Source organism: Neofelis nebulosa, chromosome 15 (genome assembly GCF_028018385.1).
Source record: "Neofelis nebulosa isolate mNeoNeb1 chromosome 15, mNeoNeb1.pri, whole genome shotgun sequence".
Taxonomy (NCBI): Eukaryota; Metazoa; Chordata; class Mammalia; order Carnivora; family Felidae; genus Neofelis; species Neofelis nebulosa.
In genome coordinates, this window is record NC_080796.1 from 39926562 (window position 1) to 39946587 (window position 20026).

Sequence of the window (20026 nt, forward strand, 5' to 3'; positions counted from 1 at the left end):
CATCCACCCACCCACCCACCCATCCACCCACCCATCCACCCACCCATCCATCCATCCAACTTCCTCAGTTACTCACCTGCTTCTCCTTCCTGTTTCTCTCCCTCCTTCTCTTCCCTTCCTTCTTTCCTTTTTTCTTTCTTTCCTCTCTCTCCTTCCTGCTCGCCTTCCTTGTTTTCCATCTTTAAATGTCTACTATTGGGGCGCCTGGGTGGCGCAGTCGGTTAAGCGTCCGACTTCAGCCAGGTCACGATCTCGCGGTCCGTGAGTTCGAGCCCCGCGTCGGGCTCTGGGCTGATGGCTCGGAGCCTGGAGCCTGTTTCCGATTCTGTGTCTCCCTCTCTCTCTGCCCCTCCCCCGTTCATGCTCTGTCTCTCTCTGTCCCAAAAATAAATAAAAAACGTTGAAAAAAAAAAATGTCTACTATTTGTCCTGCACTGAGCTAGATACTAGTCTTTGCCTGCTATCACTGCATTTGTGGGGTGAGACAGATGTGCGAAGAGCTGTTAAGATGATGTGGTAGAAGATACAGTCATGCGTTTCTTCCCTAGACCCATCCCTGGACATTCCCGCCCTCCCCGGGGTGGGGGCATTGTGCCCAGGAGTTCAAAGAATCACAGAGAAGGGCCGCTCCTTTGCGACAGACAGGTCTCATTCCAGACGATGATGGGTGGCTGGAAGAAGGAGCAATTTACATATAAAAGGTTGAATGATATCCTTTTCTTTCTTCTTCCTGTGGAGCTCTTAATTCATGTTTCTCCACAGAATAGTAGTCCTCCAGTCGCGGGGAGAGGTAAACCTCTGATGAGGGGGAAGACATTTCTTCCCTCAGAACATCCTGCTCTAGCTTCACCACCTCCTAGTGGGAACAGATGGACAAGGAAGCACAACCATTCATTTATTTCGGTTCTGGCTGGTGTCTGGCCTGGTGGGAGAGTGTAACCAAGAAGACAGAAGGCTCGTGGCTTTTGGAGCTTAATTAAACATATTTACAAAACCCAGTTCTGGTTAGCTAGTGAGTCACAACGAGACAGAGGCTGGTATTGCGTTGTAAGATTAATAAACCAATTAAATAAAGATTGCGGCGGCTTGGCAACCCCGTTGGGGCAGGAGGCGATCCTGACAGCTGCTCTTTTCTGATGATTGCCACAAATGTTAGGAGAAAAGACAGCCTGGGCTTCCCCCATTCCAGGAGAGAATACCCCAGGCTGTTGTCTTGTCTAATGGCTCAACACTGCAAGTCAAGTTGTTTTCTGAGCCTGCAGGTCAGATGTCATGTTTAGCTGACTGGGAAAAAAGAAAACAAAAGCTATTTCTTCCTCTCTAATCCTTTAAAAAGATATCAAAACCCACAACTATGAGACCATTTATCTCTCCGCTGCAATGTACCACTTCCAGGGTGGGGGGGGGGGAGGGGGGAACAGGGAAATGGAGTAAGCGGGGGACTTCTGGGAGTCCCAGCAGGCGACTCAAGAGAGAGGGCTCCCTGTGGATGGAGGCCCCACCTCCTGCTGGTCTGCCTCTAGTCCCCTTTCTCTCAGTGTTAGCATGCTCCTTCAGAGCTCTGGTTCTCACAGTCAAATCACTGTTTGGAATTTTGCAAGTGTTTTGTTTTGTTTAAGTGTGTTTATTTATTTATTTGAGAGAGAGAAAGAGAGAAAGAGAAAGAGGAAGGGAGAGCAAGTGAGGGAGGGGCAGAGAGAAAGAGGGAGGCAGAGGATCCAAAGCTCAAACTCAACAACCAGGAGATCATGACCCGAGCTGAAGTCGGACACTTCATGGACTGAACCGCCCAGGCGATCCCAAGTTTTAGATTAGGTTCAAATGTTACCCCCAACCCCTGCCGTTGCCTGGGGCATAATTAGTAAAAAAAACAAAAAAACAAAAAAACAAAAACGGGTCCTTTTGTGAAACACGGTGAAGACCTTTTCTTTTGTGAAGCATCAAGCACCCTTATTCAGGGAATGGCAGTGAGGAGTGAGCCCCACACACGTCTCTTTCTTCAAGATCTGCAGGCAGGCCCTTTCCTCTGCCCCTGGACCCGGCCCATAGGCTTTCTGCTGAAAACTCTGAGTGAGACTGTGGCCAAATAGGTCTCCACAGTCAGTTAGGAGCCCTTGTCTTCAGTGATACCCAAAAGCATGACAGAAAGTGTATTAAGGACTCCATACCCTGGCCCAGCCGTGGGAGCCCTGTGTGGTCTGGTGTCACAACAGCTGCCGTGGCTTCCCTCCCACAGCTGTCGGAAGTGTTCTGGTGGATCAGGAATTAGGAGAATGTTGGTGGGGTTGGGCAAGTCAGAAAAGATTCTGAGCGCTTTCATTTTCTCATTTGCAAAAAGAGGGGAGAAGGATAGTAATTATATAATTATAATAATACACAAATCAATTATAATAAAGTAATTATAATAAAATCAATTCTGTCCACTTTATAAAACTGGCAAAGAAGCAAGGCGAATAATGGACTTGGAGAGTTCTAGATAAATGTGAATATCTGTAGTCATGGGGCAGTCCCTCGATTCCTCCCTAGAACAAAACTGGGAATGAATGAATCGGACTCACCTGGGACTTACAAATTATGATCTTGCCCACTTGTTTAAACTCCGAGAGCTTCACTTTAAGTGGGTATGGCTTGAAGTCCTTTGGCATCATGATCAGTCCTTCTTACTTACTGGCTGTTTAACTTCGAAAAGATTTATTTGAGCCTCACATTCCCATCTGTAAAACGGGAAAGAGCCTAATTCCTGCCTTATGGGGTTATTGTAAAGACTCATGAACATCACTAACGTAAAGTTTACAGCTCTGTGTCTGCTATATGGTAAATGGCCAGTATAATAATAATAACAAACATATATGGTAACTTTAATTATTCTCATTAGAAAATGAGATTATGTCTATAAAGCTTCCTCCACAGCGTCTGGCACATAGCAGATGTTCAATAAATAAAGGTCCCACCTCCTCTCCTTCCTAAATGAATGATCCAGTCAATGCATTAAAAAACAAAAACAAGAACAAAAACAAAACTGGCCCAACTGTGTTTCCCGTTGAATAGAATAGCTGTTGTAATGTAGCGCCATAAAAGGTCCCCTGCCTTTTGAAAACTCTGGCCAACAGGGGTCACCTCTTTCCTCCAGGAAAAAGAAATGCCCTTAAGGAACGAGCTGGGGAGAACAAGGATAGAAAATCTCAACTGCACAGGGGGCCCCAGGGTGGTCTCTGCAGCCAGGACCCCTCCTCATCTTGTCCCAAAGGCAGTGACCCACAGATTGGTTCCCCTGCCAGATCCTAAAATCTCATAGTCCCTCAAACATCCTTAAGTTAACATCTACAGTTTTCTCCCTAAGTTGAAATGATTTCAAGATATAACTTCAGAGCATTATAAATACTGACTCTTTAAATGAAAACGTTACCCCTTGTTAAATGTATTCAACGGAATACACACATGCGATTTGATATCTGTCATCATCCACTTACGATGCATATGAGTAAACTCTCCTTAACGTCAGGAAGTTTTATTTCATTCTCTTTCTTAAACCCATCTTTCTCTTCTATGTCTCACAGAATTTTATTCTAATGTCATATGTTTTTATGCTTGATCATGTTTGATAGTCACCAAATATGCATTTCTTAAATATTATGTATGAAATAATATTATATACACATGTAATATTATGTTTATGCCAGAAAAAATTTATTTTTAATTATGGCAAAAAAACCCTCATAATATTATTTACCATTTTAACTATTTTCTTTTTCTAGTGGGCTCCATACCCAACATGGGGCTTGAAATCACCACCCCCGGGGTCAAGAGTTCCATACTCGACCCACTGAGCCAGCCAGGCATCCTTCCATCTTAACCAGTTCTAAGTGTATAATTCAGCAGTGTTGAGTACACACACAATGTTGTGTATAATGAGAAATTTTAATATTAAAATATTTCCATAAGGTTCAAATGTTAAAATTACTTCTTGAATGAGTGATCATTATAATTGTTATAAGTGTACAAATAATCAAAATAACGTAAATATAACAATTTTTCCAATAAAAAATGAAATAGAAAAAATGTATTGGGATGTCATTTCTCAATGAAATGAACATGATTCTCCCAATGAGATAATAAATATTTCCTATTAGAGAATGAGAAGGGTGCAACATCACTTCTGTTCTTTTTGGAAAACTTATTTATTTCGTTTTGTCTTTATGGATGTGAACAGTGACAAATCTTGCTTATCTGAACAAACTGATAGGAACAGAAAATGTTCTGTTGTGATAACTTTACTAATGATTTGAACTCTCTTTGTGTTCAGTGCCCCAAATCACACAGTGACCCATCAACCAAAATGATTTTTTCCCAGTTTTGTTGACAGAAAAAAAATTTTTTTCCTAAAGGATCTGTTATCCATCATTAGAACTATTTACTTTCTCAATTTCTGGAATATCCAAAAAGCGTTTTCTAAAATGTATTCAATGACTTTTAATTACGTCTTTTATGTTTTTCACCTTGTCTAGTCCAACTCATGAAGACAGGGTTGGAAAATTAAAATATTGTTAATTTCATTCTACTTTCCCAATGCATTTTTTTTTAATAAAATGCTTTTATTTTATTACATGCTTAAGTACCTTTTTGTCAAATCTTAGAGCTCAGATTTAGCTCATTCAATTGATGGAAAATGCCTGTGCATAATCTATTTAGCAAAGCCAGTCTTCCTTGTCAAACCAGTTTGCAAATCAGACTTACTGCTCTAAGAAAAAGTCTGACTTATATTTTTAATTTAGATCAACATTACAGTGTATTTTGAGGAATATTATGAAAACCACCATAAGAAGGATTACTTCTAATCTTGTAAAAAAGATTACTAGATGCAGTCGAGATAAAAACCATGAAAGATACAATGTAATTAATCTGTTTTATGACAAGTTATAAAAGCAAAAATAAATCTATGTTTCTCGTCACTTAGTTTGCCATAACTCAATGTTACAGGCAGCCCAAATTGTAAGCTATTTATGAAACAAAAAACATGATGAAAGATATGGCATTTTTTAGTAAGTATGTGTGTGGGTGTGTACTAAACTTTGGAGTTGGCTTCTGGGAATAATTAAATAAGAATCTTGTGTGAAAACACAGAACTAACTCCTTTAATTTTATTGGACCTTGAGATAAACTCTCCAACGCATTTATGAAAGAGAAAGGTATATATTGCTGACAATAAATGTGTCTAGTAGCTAGCATTTAGTTTTCTTTTTTGATTAATAGGAGGTGTAGGAGGAAAAGAATGTTTAAACATTTTATGAGATAAAATGGTCGCAGGATTGATTGTAATTGGAATACATATCTCGTTATTTGATAAAATAGATTTTAACTACCTTTTGAATAATGCATATCGCATTCAAAAGTAATCACATAAAATTTTTATCTGAGCGTTTTATCCAGTACAACTTGTCAAATTTAGTAGCCCCTGAAAACGTTTCAGTTGTGTTTAAAAGAATTAGCAAACCTATGCTGGTTTGGCTTTTCAAAGATTTTTTTTTTGGGGGGGGGTTCTTTTTAGTGTTGTTTATTAAGAAGAGCTGAAAAGGTTGTTTATGTTTGACACGGGGGGAGGGGCGGAGCATTCTTAGTCTTTATTATTCCTTACAGTGTTGTCTTTTCTTTCTTCTCCCCAGAACCTGTCAAGAGCAATGCTTTCTTTGACAGGACTTGAGGAATGCAGACGTGTGATCCTTACAAGAAAATTGCCACCAGGCCCTCGGCCCGTTCTCTGCAATATATTAAAGACCTCTTCTATGAAAGCCCATGACTAAAAACGGGGTGAAACAGGGAAGGAAGGGAAGTCCGAAGGCGGGCTAATTGTGCTTTAATTCATCAATGGGGAGACCCACCCCCAAATAATATTTTTAAGTGTCCTTTTTGTTTGGTGCCCTGAAGGATTTTACATCCTAGGAGAGGACACCATGGTAAGGTTGGGAATGAGTAAGGGAAGCACCTTTCTTTTGTAACATGGGAGAAGGGCCGTTAAAAAGGGGGCAGAGTGAGAAAAGGAAACCCACACACCACGAAATAGGGTCTGTGGAATTTGAGAACATGCATTTGATAAAATTAGCCACATGGGCAATCCCATTGGAAAGTCCTATTGTATGGAATGCCTTTGTTCATCTATATACCACACACACACACACACACACACACTCACAACCTCACACTCATCGTATGCTCCCGAACACTCTCAAACACCTTCAGGCTTGCAAATACTCTTGCACTCACACACACACATATACACTCAAGACTCACAAGAATGTATAAAGGTGTGTGAATGTGTGGTGAGTGTGTGTGCACGTGTTTGTACGTGTGGATGGTGGAGAAAGGGAGGGTGAGGCAAGAGGGAATCTTTAAAGGAATATTAAAAGCATCTCAGTATCTCCTAGTGATGGGTGGGGACACATGAGGTTATGCTTCTTCCTTCGACAGACACTGATTTGGTACATACGGGGTATGTTTGCTGCTGGGCTCAGTGCTGGAGTTTAACGGCAAACAAGACTAACATGGTCCTTGTCCCCATGGAGCCTACAATCTTGGATTCAGATTGGAACACAGGTTTTAGCAACTGAGTGTGAGAGTTGCGACAGGGGCTGGGAGCACTGAGGAGGAGCACCTGGTCACAAGAGGTAAGGCCCTTTCTGTCTGTTGGGCCTGACCAATGGGCATGGCGCTCTGGATGGAGAAGAAGGAAGCTGTGTTTGGCTGGTGCTAGCCAATATGGCAGCCACTAGCCGCATGTGGCTGTTGAGCACTTGAAAACGTGGCAAGTCCAAATTGATACTATAAGTTTAAAACACACATCAGATTTTTAAAAAATAAAAAATAAATAAAATACACATCAGCTTTTGAAGACTTAGTCTGAAAAAAGAATGTAAACGATCTCAATAGTTTCTTCTTGATTTACATGTTGAAGCCATAACATTTTGGGTAGACTGAGTTAAATAAAATACGTTGTTAATGATGAGATCACCCATTTCTTTCCACTTTTTTCCAATGTGGCTGCTAGAAAACTTAAGATGACATAAGTGGCTTGCATTCTTCTGCCATTTTTCTGTTGGTCAGTAGTCCCTGAGGCAATGAGAGTAGTCTGTGCAGAGGGTCAGAATGGGGTGAGAGTTCAGGTGTTTGGGGACTAGAATTGCTGAGCTTGGGGTCTGAGGGATGGTGGGTGAGAGCCGAGGCTGAAGAGGTTGTGGGGCTGCAACAGAAAGGCTCTGGTGAGCCCTTTCAAAGCAACACTGAGGCAACAGAAAGGATTTTTAAGCAGGGCTATGCCTTGAGCAGATTGAGGTGCACTAGAAATTCTCCTCTGGCTTCCTTGTAGAACGTGAAATGAGCAGTGAAGGCCAAACTAAAAACAGGAAGACCAGGCAGAAGATTCTAGCAGTGGCCCAGGTGAGAGAAGACAGTGGCCAGGCTTGGGAGTTCTCGTGTGGTTGGAGAGAAGTGAACCACCGATGGCAGTCCATTTATTACAGACACACAGGAATGTTTCAGCAAGGAATCCTACAAGAACCAGTCTCCGGTGATTGTATCTGATAGTCATGGAATCCTCAAGCCACGGACTGATAGGGCAGGAAGGGAGCTTGGAGGTTACCTGGGCATTCTTCTTTAGGGCTTCTGATAGATGGGGCCATTTAATCCCAAATCCCAAAACCAGATGTGGTAGGTGCTTTGCTTCCTGGGCTGGAGAGAGGAGATTTTCTTAAACAGAAGCAGCTTGAGTGCACCCCAGGAAGCAGGCCACAAAGCCTACTGGGCCCATCGGGTGTGCCATCTCCAAAAAGCAGCTCTGGAAGTTGTTGTCCCACAGAGCATCTGGGCCAGTGGCTTTAGGTTCCCGTTCTGCAGCGGCCTGTGCTTTGACTGATGTTTGGGGATTGATGGGTGCCTGTCAAGGCTGGCTCCTTGGCCCTGACCACTTTTCTAGTCCCCAGATAACAGCCCCTGGCATTCGTTAAACTTGACTTAGAAAATCAGACACTGCTCAGTGACTGTCCTTAACACAGTTTCCCAATTGCTTCTCCCATTGCTGATTTTTATTATTTTTTAAATTTTTTTTAAAAATATTTATTTTTATTTTTGAGACAGAGACAGAGCATGAACAGGGGAGGGGCAGAGAGAGAGGGAGACACAGAATCTGAAACGGGCTCCGGGCTCTGAGCTGTCAGCACAGAGCCCAACGCAGGGACTGAACCCATGAAGCATGAGATCATGACCTGAGCTGACGTTAGACGCTCAACTGACTGAGCCACCCAGGCGCCCCCCTGCCGTTGCTGATCTTGTTTACAGCCCCCAACTTCTGATTTTTGATTTGTGATGCTGACTCTAATTACTTTCTCTCCTGCCTCAAAATCTTCCAGGAGGCCCCATGTACCAGAGATGGAAGCCAGCATTCCTTAGCAGACTATTCAAGGCTCTCCGCCATCTGGTCCTCTTCCCTTCAGACCTCACCTCCCATTCTTCTTTCCAAGTCTCTAACCCTCTAATGATGCCAGCCACCTGCTAGTTGCAGAACCCACCACACCTTGATTTGTTCTGTTTTCTACCTGCTGTTAGCTTCCCATTTTCTCTCCCTAGATGTAGTCTGTGCAGTGTCCAGGGCCCAGGAAACACTATTGTCTTCTTGAAGCCTTCTCCGCTGTCTCTCGTAATTAATTCCACCTCCTCTGCTGTTCCACATTTACCTCTGCTTAGCACCTGTCCTAGCCAGCCTTGGGTTATCACTTCTTGTTTACATGTTTTCTTACTATGCTCAGCTCCTTACAGGCAGGAACTCTGATTCCTTTGTGCTCTTTACCTAGGGGCATATAATAAATATTGGCTGAATGACTCTATGGAGGCCTTGGGATTGATAGCGTCCCTCTTTTAGTCTTGCACTGGGACCTGGAGCATTCATGGCAACCTGGAGCAGGAAGCCGGGCTGGGACCGGGGTGAGGTGGGTGAGGAGTCTAGAGCATAAAATGTAAGTTGCTCTCAGTTGCTGACCTTGTGCTTGCCTGACCCTGGGAGCTAGTCCCTCTCAGGTGCCTCCCTTGCCTCACCCTCAGCCCTGGCAGGAAGGAAAGATTGGAGTCTTGGGATTCAGAATGAGTCCATCAAAAGGGACAGGCCAGGTTCCATAGGGTCCAGTTACTCCTCTCATACTGACGCAAGCCCAACCCATGCCCAAGGGCCCCCAGCACGACTCCAGAGCCCACTGGTACCAGAAAAGTGGCAGGTCCCAACAGTCGGGAATCTGGAATGGCTGACATGCGGAACTTTGTAAACAGGCCGAAGGAGTGCGGTCTCTTGAAGGGAACAAGGTACCAGCCTTTGTTCTGGGGCATGGAACCAGATAACAGCCTTAGGATATGCAGTTAGTAAAAATAGAGCCCCCAGCTATTGACTGGGGTCTAGGGCAAGATCAAGTTTTATGGACCGTGGCATTAGGGTAACTAGTTGGAACTTATGATGGGGCCACGTTTCCGTAGGGCTGACCTCAGTGGGGTTGGGGATGTGGAAGGAGGAGAAAGGGCTACATTCTAGTGGGAGTGGGGTCAGTGAGGACATTTAGCCCGTGTCTCCGAGAACGTTGTGCCCTGTGTCCGGTGGTATCAAAGGAGAGTGGGGGTGTCATGTGAAGCCCAGAACTCAGCTCTTGGCTCTGGAGCTCATCTCTGAGGGTGTGAAAGACTCCAGGTCAACCTGAAGAAAGGAAAGGCAGAGGAAGGGAGAGAGGGTGAAGCAGAGGCTGTTTAAATATGGCCACAGTACATCGGGATTGTTTTGGGGAGGGGGTTGTGCTGGGCTCTCATAAAGAGTAGCCAACTGGTCCAGTTATGGGGCTCTAGCAGTGGTCCCCTATTGCCAGGTCATGGACTAACGGAGTCAAAATATCCAGGGACTCATGTTAACAGTGTAGTTTCTGGGTTTCAAACCTTGGGGATTCTGGTTCAGTCGGTCTACAGTTCATTTTAACTGAGGGCTCTCAGAGTGATGTGCAGCCTGATTTCGGAGCCACTGGCTGGGAACAGACTTAAAGGAGGCGAAGAGGCTGGCAGCTCATTTGGAGTCAGTCCCATGTTTTCCTTTAGAACTCATTTAAGCCATGAACGACCTCAATAAGAAAGCCAATGATAGGTAAAGCAGGGCATGATTCTAAGACACATTAAGTGTTTCTAGCTGTTATACTTCCTTTTCTCTGTATCATCCCTTTTTGGGTATCCTAGTGCTCATTCTCCTGCTTTGATGTAGTGGTTTTCAAACTTTAACATGCAAAAGGACCCCCCACCTCCTCAGAGAGCTTGAGTAAACACACGTGCCTGGCCCTCATCCCCAGAGTTTCAGAGTAAGTGGGTCTGGGCTGGAGAAGGGCTTGATTATTGCACTTCTAACAACTTTCCAAGTGATGCTAATGCTCCTGGTCCAGGGAACACACTTTGAGAAACATTGATCCAGTGGAACAAAAGGTAGAACATACACAAAGAATGAGAAGAAGGGGTAGAAGAAATATTTCAAGTAATAACGACCAAGAATTTTCCAAAACTAATGACAGATACCAAACCACAGATCCAGGAAGCTCATAATAGGTAGGATAAGTATCAAAAAATGTACACCTCTGTGTATTATATTTAATATGCAGAAAATCAAATATAAAGAGAAAATATTGAAAAATGCCAGAGAGTGTAAATACCTTCTCACAGAAGAACAAGGATAAGAGTTAAAATGGAGTTGTCCGAAATCACACAAACAAGAGGGCAGTGTCATCCTTAAAGTGTTGAAAGAAAAGAACCTCACCAACCTCGAATTCTATATCCAGTGAAATCATCCTTCACAAGTGAAGGAAAAATAAAGGCTTTCTTCGACAAAAGCTGAGGGAATTCATGGCCGGTGACTTGCTCCAAAAGAGATGTTAAAAGATATTCTCAGCGAGAAGGAAAATGATATGTCAGAAATTGGATCTATAACAAGAATGAATGAGCATCAGAGAAGGAAGAAGTGCAGGTAAAATAAAGTCTTTTATTTTTCTTATTCTCAATTGATCCAACAGATAAGTTTTCAAAGCAATACTAGTGAAAAGGCCTTGGGTGGTTATAGCGTATGACTAAATGAAATGAATGCAGCTATGTTTTAAGAGATAGAGGAGGAATGGGGGAATCTCTGTTAGAAGTACTGAAGTACTTAATGCTACCTGTGAAATGATATAGTGATATTTGAAAGTAGATTTACATGAATTATAAACGTGTATTGCAAAATACAGGGCAGCCACTAAAAGGAATTTTCTTAAAGAAATATAACTGACATGCTAAAGGAGGAGAAAGAACGGTATCATACCAAATAGCTAAAACTGAAATGGCAGAAAAAGAAGGGCAGGCCAAACGAGAAACAAAGAACATGAGCAAAAATTGGCAAACAGTTAAAAAAAGTGACAGATATTAATCCAGCTACATCAATAATCACTTTAAATATAAATGGCCTACATATATGAATTGAAATACAGAGAATGGGGGCGTCTGGGTGGCTCAGTTGGTTAAGCAACCAGCTTCAGCTCAGGTCATGATCTCACGGTTTGTGAGTTTGAGTCCCATGTTGGGCTCTGTGTTGACAGCTCAGAGCCTGGAGCCTGCTTCAGATTCTGTGTCTTCCTGTCTCTGCCCCTGCCCCGCTCGCGCTCTCTCTCTCTCTCTCTCTCTCTCTCAAAAATAAAATAAAATAAAACATTAAAAAAGTACAGAGAATGTCAGAGCAGATACAAAAAGAAATGCAAGGCTTAACTCTATCATCTACAAAAATATGCGCTACAAAAAAACTCACTTTATATATAAAGACACAGACAGGTTAAAAGAAAAGGGATGGAGAACCATTGCTCTGGTAAGATTGGTTCTTAGGAAAGAGTATCAGGAGTTTACACTTTTAGTGGATTTGTTAGTGTTCCTTTTCATAGGATTTTTTTCAGTTTAAGCTTCTTTTGAAATGAAAGGACTCATTAGCTGTTACAGGAATTTAAGTAGGAAAAAGATAGGTGACCTCCTTGGAACTCTTGAAATGGCCAAATCAAATGCCAAGGCGGAATAGGTCAGGTTGTGTCTTATTTATACACTCACAATTAGTTATCACGGAGGAGAAGCTAATGGCCAGGTGATCTGGACTCTCCTACATCTGCCAGAGAAATAGTTTTGCCAAAAGAGCTTCATTCTGAAAGCTAGTTCCTAAGCAGCCTTGGTTTTTGTTTGCATTCCTAGAAGCCTTCCAGATGGGCCAGAGTGAGAAAACACAGGTCAGTACACATCATGCAGCTGAGAGCAGAAGACAAGCTGGGAGCAATCGACAGCTGGAGGGAGAGAACTCACGGTGGCCATTTTGGATTTGGGTTGTTGGAACTACTTCTGAGAAGGGCGCTTCTGACCCTGTCTCTCCAATGCACCAACAACTAAATGGACAAGAAAACATATAATCGGTTGTTCTGTGACATTTGGTATGAAATATTTGATTGATGCTTTGTCTTGATGCTCAGATGCTAGGTATTCTGGTATTTCAACAGGTGAATATTGATGCATTTATGTTAGAGATTGGCAAATAATGAGCTGAGGAATATTAATGTTATGCAATATCAAGAGATGCTCTATGCAGTGTGCTGAGTATGTATGTGTCGTGAGAAGGGAATGTAGGGAAAGCCAGGTTCTGAACCAGGTTAAATAAAGTGAACAGACTCCTGTGTTATGAACCTTTAATATGGGCAAATGTGCAACGGGGGTCTTTACAGACAAGGTGGGGAGCTACACTGCGGTGTGCAATATCTCCCAAACTTATTTGAAGGAGCTCTTTTTCTCCCCCATACAACGCCTGTATCAGTGTCAAACAATCTCCAATGTGTCATTTAAACAAAGTAAATGGTTTCTAATTTAAGTGAAAGAAATCCAAAAGTATTTAGTCCTAGTGAATATGACCCCATGGTATCATCTGGAATCCAGGCTTTTTTTTTTTTTTTTTTTTTTTTTAATCTCTCTGCTCGAATGTCTTTAGCTCATTATTTCCACCCTGAATGTCACTACACAGTTCCAGGTGACCAATGATGTACTGGCCATCACAGCCTTGATCCAGGCAGGAAGTTGGGGGAGAGGTAAAGGACATAAAAGCTGTGCCCCCTTGGTGAGTGAGCATCTCCTCCTTAAGGAGATTTCCTGGAAGTTCCTTACCACGACTTCCATTGGCGTCTCTTTGGTCACATCTTCCTGCCAAGGAGGCTGGGAAATAGAAATCTAGAGCTGGGCACGTGGCTAAAGTTTTATAACTGAAGAAGAAAGAATATTGAGTAGACACATAGTCTCTGCACAAACATCCAATTGAACATTCCTCAGGCCAAGTTTGGGAAATGTTGATATGTGTTATTTTCCCACTGGTCTCCTGTATTTTTCTTTTCACATACTACATGGCCTTGGTTGCTGGCTCTGTCTCTGTTTCTCTCTCTTCATCTCTGTGTACCTTTGTCTCTCTCACATACATATATACAGAAATACAAATATATGTCTTAGATTATCCGTAGAATATAAAAGACTGATAGGATATTACAGCAGGAAGAAATTTTAGATATTGTCTAGCTCAGTGGTTCTCAACCCTCGTTGCACATTAGTCTCTTGGGGGGAACTTATAAAAATATTTGTTCTAGAGCGCTCCCAGTTAGAACTGTAATCTTTGGGGGTAATGGCCAGTTAGTCATCTCAGTTTCTTTCCTAAAATTTCTCAGTTGATTCTAATCTGCAGCCAGGGCTGAAAGCCTCTGGTCTAGACAAACTTCCTTATTTTATAGGGAAATTACCTGTGAAATTATCTCTTTCATGTCTGTTTTCCCCAGTAGACTACAAAACCTATGAGAGCAGAAATAGTACTTATTATGTAGTCACAGTCTTCGTCCCCAATGCTTAGCACAACACTGGCACAAAGCTGAATGAATGAATGAGTAAACCAAGGCCCCCAGAGGGGAAAGTCCTCATGCAAGGTCATACAGCAAATACACATACAACAGAACTAAGATTAGAACCTTTGTGTCTCGACTCCCTGTTCAGGGCTCCTTCAGTTAGCTCAAGACTTCATAGTGAAATGGCCAGATCTTGGATCACTTTACTCTAGAACTAATAAATGTGTGCCTATAGCCTTGTATGCTATTGTCACTATTTGTGAGTCTTAGGTTGAGAACTGTATCTTATTTCTTCAAGCATCACCAGCCACCCACCATACCTAGCTCACAAGAAATGACTGATGGTAATAGCTAACTGGTGGGGGGTGGGAGGGGGAATGTGGGGGGAGAAAAAAAAAAAGAAAGGCCCATGCAAGTCCAGTCCATCAGAACACCATCTTCCACTTTTCTGTCTTCAGCCTTCCCCTACTATGCATGGCCTAGACCCAGATTCTGCCTCTTCTCTAGCCAATTGCGCACTCTGAATCACCCGTCTTGTTGAAAGTTTCTGAAAACGAATTTACAGGAAAGTGTTAATAATTGATAAGATTTGATGAAATACACCTTCTTGGTATGTTTGCCTATTAATTAGGGACGGGGTCCTGATCCAAAAGAAGAAAATTCTAATTGCAAAATTTTAAGTATAAGAAAACAGAACTCCTAAGGGACTATTTGGGGTACAAGCAGAGTGGCCTTCCTGGAGGGGTATAATCCAGTCAATCAGAGGAAGGTAGCTAGATGTTCGTCTTTGAGAAGGGCAGCTGGAAGTCACCCCTGCGGGGCCAAGTTCTTGAGTTTTGCCTTAGTTAGAGGTCTTCTTTGAACATAGGGGTCTCATTTGGCCCTATTGTGAGTGGTGTCAGAGACCAGAAGCTTCCCTGGGATGCTGTGGGAGCTGGGCCAGAGGGGATCTGACCCATTCAGGTCTAGGAGGAAGGGAATGCATATTCAGTGCCTGAGGTGGAGCTCTTAATAAATGTTAACTCTCTTCTCTCCGCAGGGATTGACTGCTCAGCCAGCAGCCCCAGAGGGAACAATTAGGTTGTTTATCCAAACCTCAGCCACTTTGCTATGTAATTGATTTTTCATTGAGTGTATTTAGGAAATGGTTATTTACATGAATACAGGCACACCAGGGACAGAGCTGCATCTGATCTGTAGGAAATGGGAGGCAATCTAGATCAAAGTGTGGAATCTAGAGGGAGGGAGGGTGGGCTATGGAGGCAGACAACCTACGCTGAGATTCTGACTCTGCTACTGACTGTACATATTAGGGCAAATTATTAGCCCTCTGAGTTTTGATTTCCTCATTTGAAAAGGGGGTTAGTAAATTGACTTCCTAGTAGGATAACTCTGAAGATTAAGTTAATGCTAGGGGCTGGGCTTGTTATGTCCTGTATATCAGTAAGAAGCCCTTATGGTTATTAGCATTACTACTACCACTACAGCTCATGCTAGGGAAGTTTACCTCCCTTCCCTTAGTCTATCAGCCCGTAGCCCTAGCTCAGCGCTTGGCCTAAGTCTTGCTTCTTCCCCAACACCTTCCCTGACTGCTCCCGTCCTTATCTAGTTACTTCCAGCTTCAGTGAACGGCTGAGATCTCACCATATTGTAAGCCTCAGTTAGAAGTAACAGAGTTTTATTTTCTTTTTTCCTATCTAGACCGGGGATTGGCCCACTATGGTCTACTGGCCAAATCTGGTTCACCCACTTTTTTTGCATGACCTGTGAGCTAAGAAGTTTTCAAATTTTTAAGTGGTTGGGGGGAAAAAAAAAAAGAATGTTTCATGACACACGAAAGAAAGGATATTTTGTGATACACGAAAATGATTTGAAATTCAAGTCTTAGTATCTGTAAGTAAAGTTTTATTGGAACACAGTCACAGCCACTTGTTGGTATATTCTCTACAGCTGTCTTCAGGCGGCAATGGCAAAGCTGAGTAGTTACAGCAGAGACTGTAACCAAATATTTACTATCTGGTCCTTTACAGGGAATCTGTGGAGCCCTAAACTAGAAGCTTCTTTCGTGCGGGCAGCGTGTGCCATTCTTGTCTGAATTCCTGAGGAGCATCACTTATCATACAGCATAAACCCTGTGGGTGTCTGACTGCAACCATTCAATCTTGCCACAAGGGGGCTCTTGTCCCTCATTCCTCTGCTCCCCTGCTGGGGCGTGGTTGGAAGATTATTTGTACAGCAGGTGTGTGTAAGGAGTTGTCCCCCCTGGTGGCTATGAAGTCCTTAGAGGCAGACAGACCAGTTCCTCTTGTAGCCAAGAGAAGGAAATGAGTTGTTCCCCTTAGTATGTTCCTCAAAGTATGAGGGAACGAACTACACCAATGGGCACTGGCCACTTTGCACGTTTGCTTTCATTTAATGCTCATTCATTTAGTCAACAAATTTTTATCAAGTGCCTCCCACGGGCCGAGCACTGTTCTAGGCGTGGAAATGCAACCGGAGCAAAACAGGCAAAGCCTTCTTTCTGCTATCATAGGGTTTACTTTCTATATCGGAATGGGGTAGGCATTCCAAAACAGTAAGTAAACACAAGATCCTGAGATACACTGCATGTTAGATGGGATTAAATGGGAGAAGTAAAGCAGGAATGAGGGACAGCACTCGCCAGCCTTTTTATTTTACATGGGGAGAGTGTAGGAATCTGAAATAAGGATGTCAGAGGGGCCTCTGAAATGGTGACTTGAGCAAAGACCGAGGGTGTGAACCACGTGGACGTTTGGGGAGAAGGATGTTCCAGGCAGTGGGAACAGCAAGTGAAAGGCCCCGAGGCAGGAGAGGACTGGGTGTGTCCAAGGAGACAGGAAGAGTGGTGTGGCCAGAGGTGTGGCCAGAGCCGGGACAGGCCAGGGAAAGTAGCAGTAGAAGAAGGTAGAACAGTAATGGGGGAGGGGGACAAGGGAAGGAGATACATCATGAAAAGCTTTACATGTCACTGTAAGGGCTTCAGCTTTTACTCTGAGGTGGGAATCACTTAAGTGTTTTGAACACAAGATTGAGGATATCTGATTTCTATTTTATTTTATTTTATCTTATTATTTTTTAAATAAAGTTTTTAAAAAAACGTTTACTTATTTATTTTGAGAAAGATAGAGGTAGATCATGAGCAGGCAAGGGGCAGAGAGTGAGAGGAGAGAGAGAATCCCAAGCAGGCTCCTTGCTGTCAGCACAGAGCCCGATGGGGGGCTTGAAGCCACGAACCAGGTGAGATCACGACCTAAGCTGAAATCTTAAGAGTCAGATGCTTAACCGACTGAGCCACCCCGGCGCCCCTGAATTTTATTTTAAAGCAACAGCTGTGTGAGGTAGGTGTTACTTGTCTTCATTCCACAGAGAAGCAAATCGGAATCCAGAAGGGCCAGGCGGTGCATGGTTACAGACGTAGTAAGAGGCGGAGGTAGGATCTGAATGTAGGCTTAGCCAGTCTCTTCGCTATCCTTTCTGCCTGGCCGGCTGGCACGGAACAGAGCCTCCATAACCCCTTATTAAATGGATTTAGAGGAACTTCCGGGCTTGGGCCATGGAACGAGATGTACCATCCCACACACCGCCCCATCTGCCGGTTCTCCTCGGTGCTGGGAAAGGCTGGGACCACCATCCAGGGGCCGTCCAGCTGGGCCTTCTGTTTTCTTTAAACTTGTACCAGCCACGCAGTGGCCGAATGATAAACATTAATCAAAGTATGAGGGAACGACTTAATTAGCTCCTAATGGTCACATACTGCCAATTAAACACCTTGATGACTAGTTTGCTCTGAAGCTTAATTAGGTATTTCTAAATAAATCTAGCCCTGTGCTACCACCTGTCAGGTTAGGAGCCAAATCTTTTCTTGGATGTGCCCTCTCGTACACATCCAAGTGGGAGTAGGAAGGCTGGTTTGCATGGAGAAGCGGAATCAGGGATGGGCATCTGTCAAGATTATTTCGTGGTCCTGTTGTGCGTTTTAAACTTGGGGAAAATCACCACGCAGGTGATATCTCACTCCCTGCCCTGCCTGCACGACTCACTGCGCTGCAATGCTTCTGGCAACAGGAACTTTAGCTCAAGGGCCCTCGAGAGAGGAAAGTTGTGTGTGCGTGTGACCTTTCCCTTCTGCGGGTGATGTGAAGTCTCACTCTGGGTCTGCTGCCTAAATACAGGGTGTCTTCTTAATGACTGTGGAATCGCGTTGTCATGAATGAGGAGCCAGAGTTTAGCGGCACCCCAGGGGAGAAGGTTTAGGCTTCCGCAAACTCGGTTAAGTGTAAACAGAATCAGAAACTGCTGAAGACACCAGACTGTGTCCATCAATGGAGAGGTCACGCCCGGGGGTGCGTGGTGCTGGTCGCTGATGTGAGCACTGAGGGAGGGGTAGCATTTTCCAAGGAACACGGATAAGTGCGCCGACATTTCCCAGGGATGCTGACCGGCTTGGGAAAAGGGCCTGGAAATGAAATCACTTAAGGAATGGATGAGAAAAATGAGAATCCCTTGGCAATTCTTGGATCCGAGTGCTGCATATTCAGTTTATGAAGAGCTGCCTTCATCAGAGGGCACAAGCGTATTGCATATTGCTCCGCAGGGCAGGGCAAGCGTCCAGGGGGAACAGTACCACAGCCCACATCTTTAACCATTATACTTTCTGGAGAGAAGTGCAGAGGTTAGCTGGGTTTGCAACCTTTACCACTCTTCCTCCCCGTAGCTGGGGTCATTTCTTCTCAACCTGTAGGCTGTGGCGGCTTTATTTATTTATTTATAAATTTATTTATTTATTTTTGAGACAGAGAGAGAGAGAGAGAGAAAGAGAGAGAGAGAGAGAGAGAGAGAGAGAGAGAGAGAGAGAATCCCAAGCAGGCTCCATGCTCCACATGGAGCCCGACGTGGGGCTGGATCCCATTACCTGAGCAGAAACCAAGAGTCGGATGCTCAACCCACTGAGCCACCCAGGTGCCCCTATGTCAGCTTTAAAACATGACTGCAAAGGTCTGTGACACTTCACTTATCAAGAGGTGGGGTCTGTGCCCTTGGTCCTTGAATCTAGGCTCTGTGACTCCTTCACCAATAGATTATAGGGGAAGTTGCCCCATGCTAGCTTCTGGGCCCAACATTCAGAAACTGGCAACTTTCTCTCTCTTGGGTTGCTCACTCTTGGAAGCCGACCACCACACTGTAAAGAAGTGGGCAGGCATTTAGGTGTTTGAGCTGGCGGTTCCAGCTGAGGTCTCAGCCGACAGCCAGCATCAACCACTAGATGCACTGAGCGAGCCTTCAAATGGCTCTTCGCACACAGTGGAGATGGACCGTCCCCACCACACCCTGCGCAAGCTGCACATTTGTGAGCAAAATACATTGTTGTTTTCAGCCCTACATTGGAGGTGGCTTGTTAGATAACCGGAACCCAGGCCAAGGCAGGCTCCCAATCCTCAGAACCAGTCCTAACTTGAATGGCAGAGAGTGCTGCCTCCACCATGAGTCGGGTCAGCCTGACCTTGGCTCCCCACCTGTTCATAGTAGTGACTCAGAGCACCTGCCGGATGAAAGAATAAGGATAGATTCCAGTCGTGAAAACCGAACTTCTGCTTTACCCTGACCTGCATTCTTCCTCTAGTCGCCTTGGTGTATTTTTCTGCCTTGATTGTAACAATCGTGTCCATTTACTAAATACAGTTTGCAGGTATTCCAGATATCTAAAAAAAACTAAGTGTGGAGCTGCTCTGGGTGCTGCCAGCCTGGTCCCCCTTCCCCACCCTGCAGAGTCCCTGAGGAGCTCGTGGAAACCGATGGCCTCATTCATCCGTGTAATCTTTGGTCCTGCTCCTGAGTTCTGTCCTGACCACTTGGCTCTCCCAAAGGTAACACCGGGGCTTAAACCGAGCCGTGGTAAGTGGTAGCAGAGGTCTCGTTGCCTGCCGAGAGTCCCGGTGAGCTTTCTGAGAAATGAAGGTTCATGTCTCAGCAGGCAAAAGAGGAAATGAAGCAGGCCCTCCATTTGGGGGCAGAGAGGCTGGGCTGGCTGTGGCCTGCCTTGAGGGAAGGGCAGTGGCCAGAGGGATTCTGTGCAG

At 44.1% G+C, this 20026-nt stretch overlaps 1 long non-coding RNA gene across 1 annotated transcript in view; it reads left to right on the forward strand.

Moving 5' to 3' along the window:
• LOC131496423 (uncharacterized) overlaps positions 1-12731 on the forward strand; it is a 34511-nt gene extending 21780 nt beyond the window's left edge. Inside the window, exons 6-8 of the long non-coding RNA XR_009254485.1 lie at positions 7358-7428; positions 8397-11020; positions 12259-12731. This is a non-coding gene — a long non-coding RNA (uncharacterized LOC131496423). The remainder of the gene's footprint in view (positions 1-7357; positions 7429-8396; positions 11021-12258) is intronic.
• The last annotated feature ends 7295 nt before the right edge of the window (positions 12732-20026 follow it).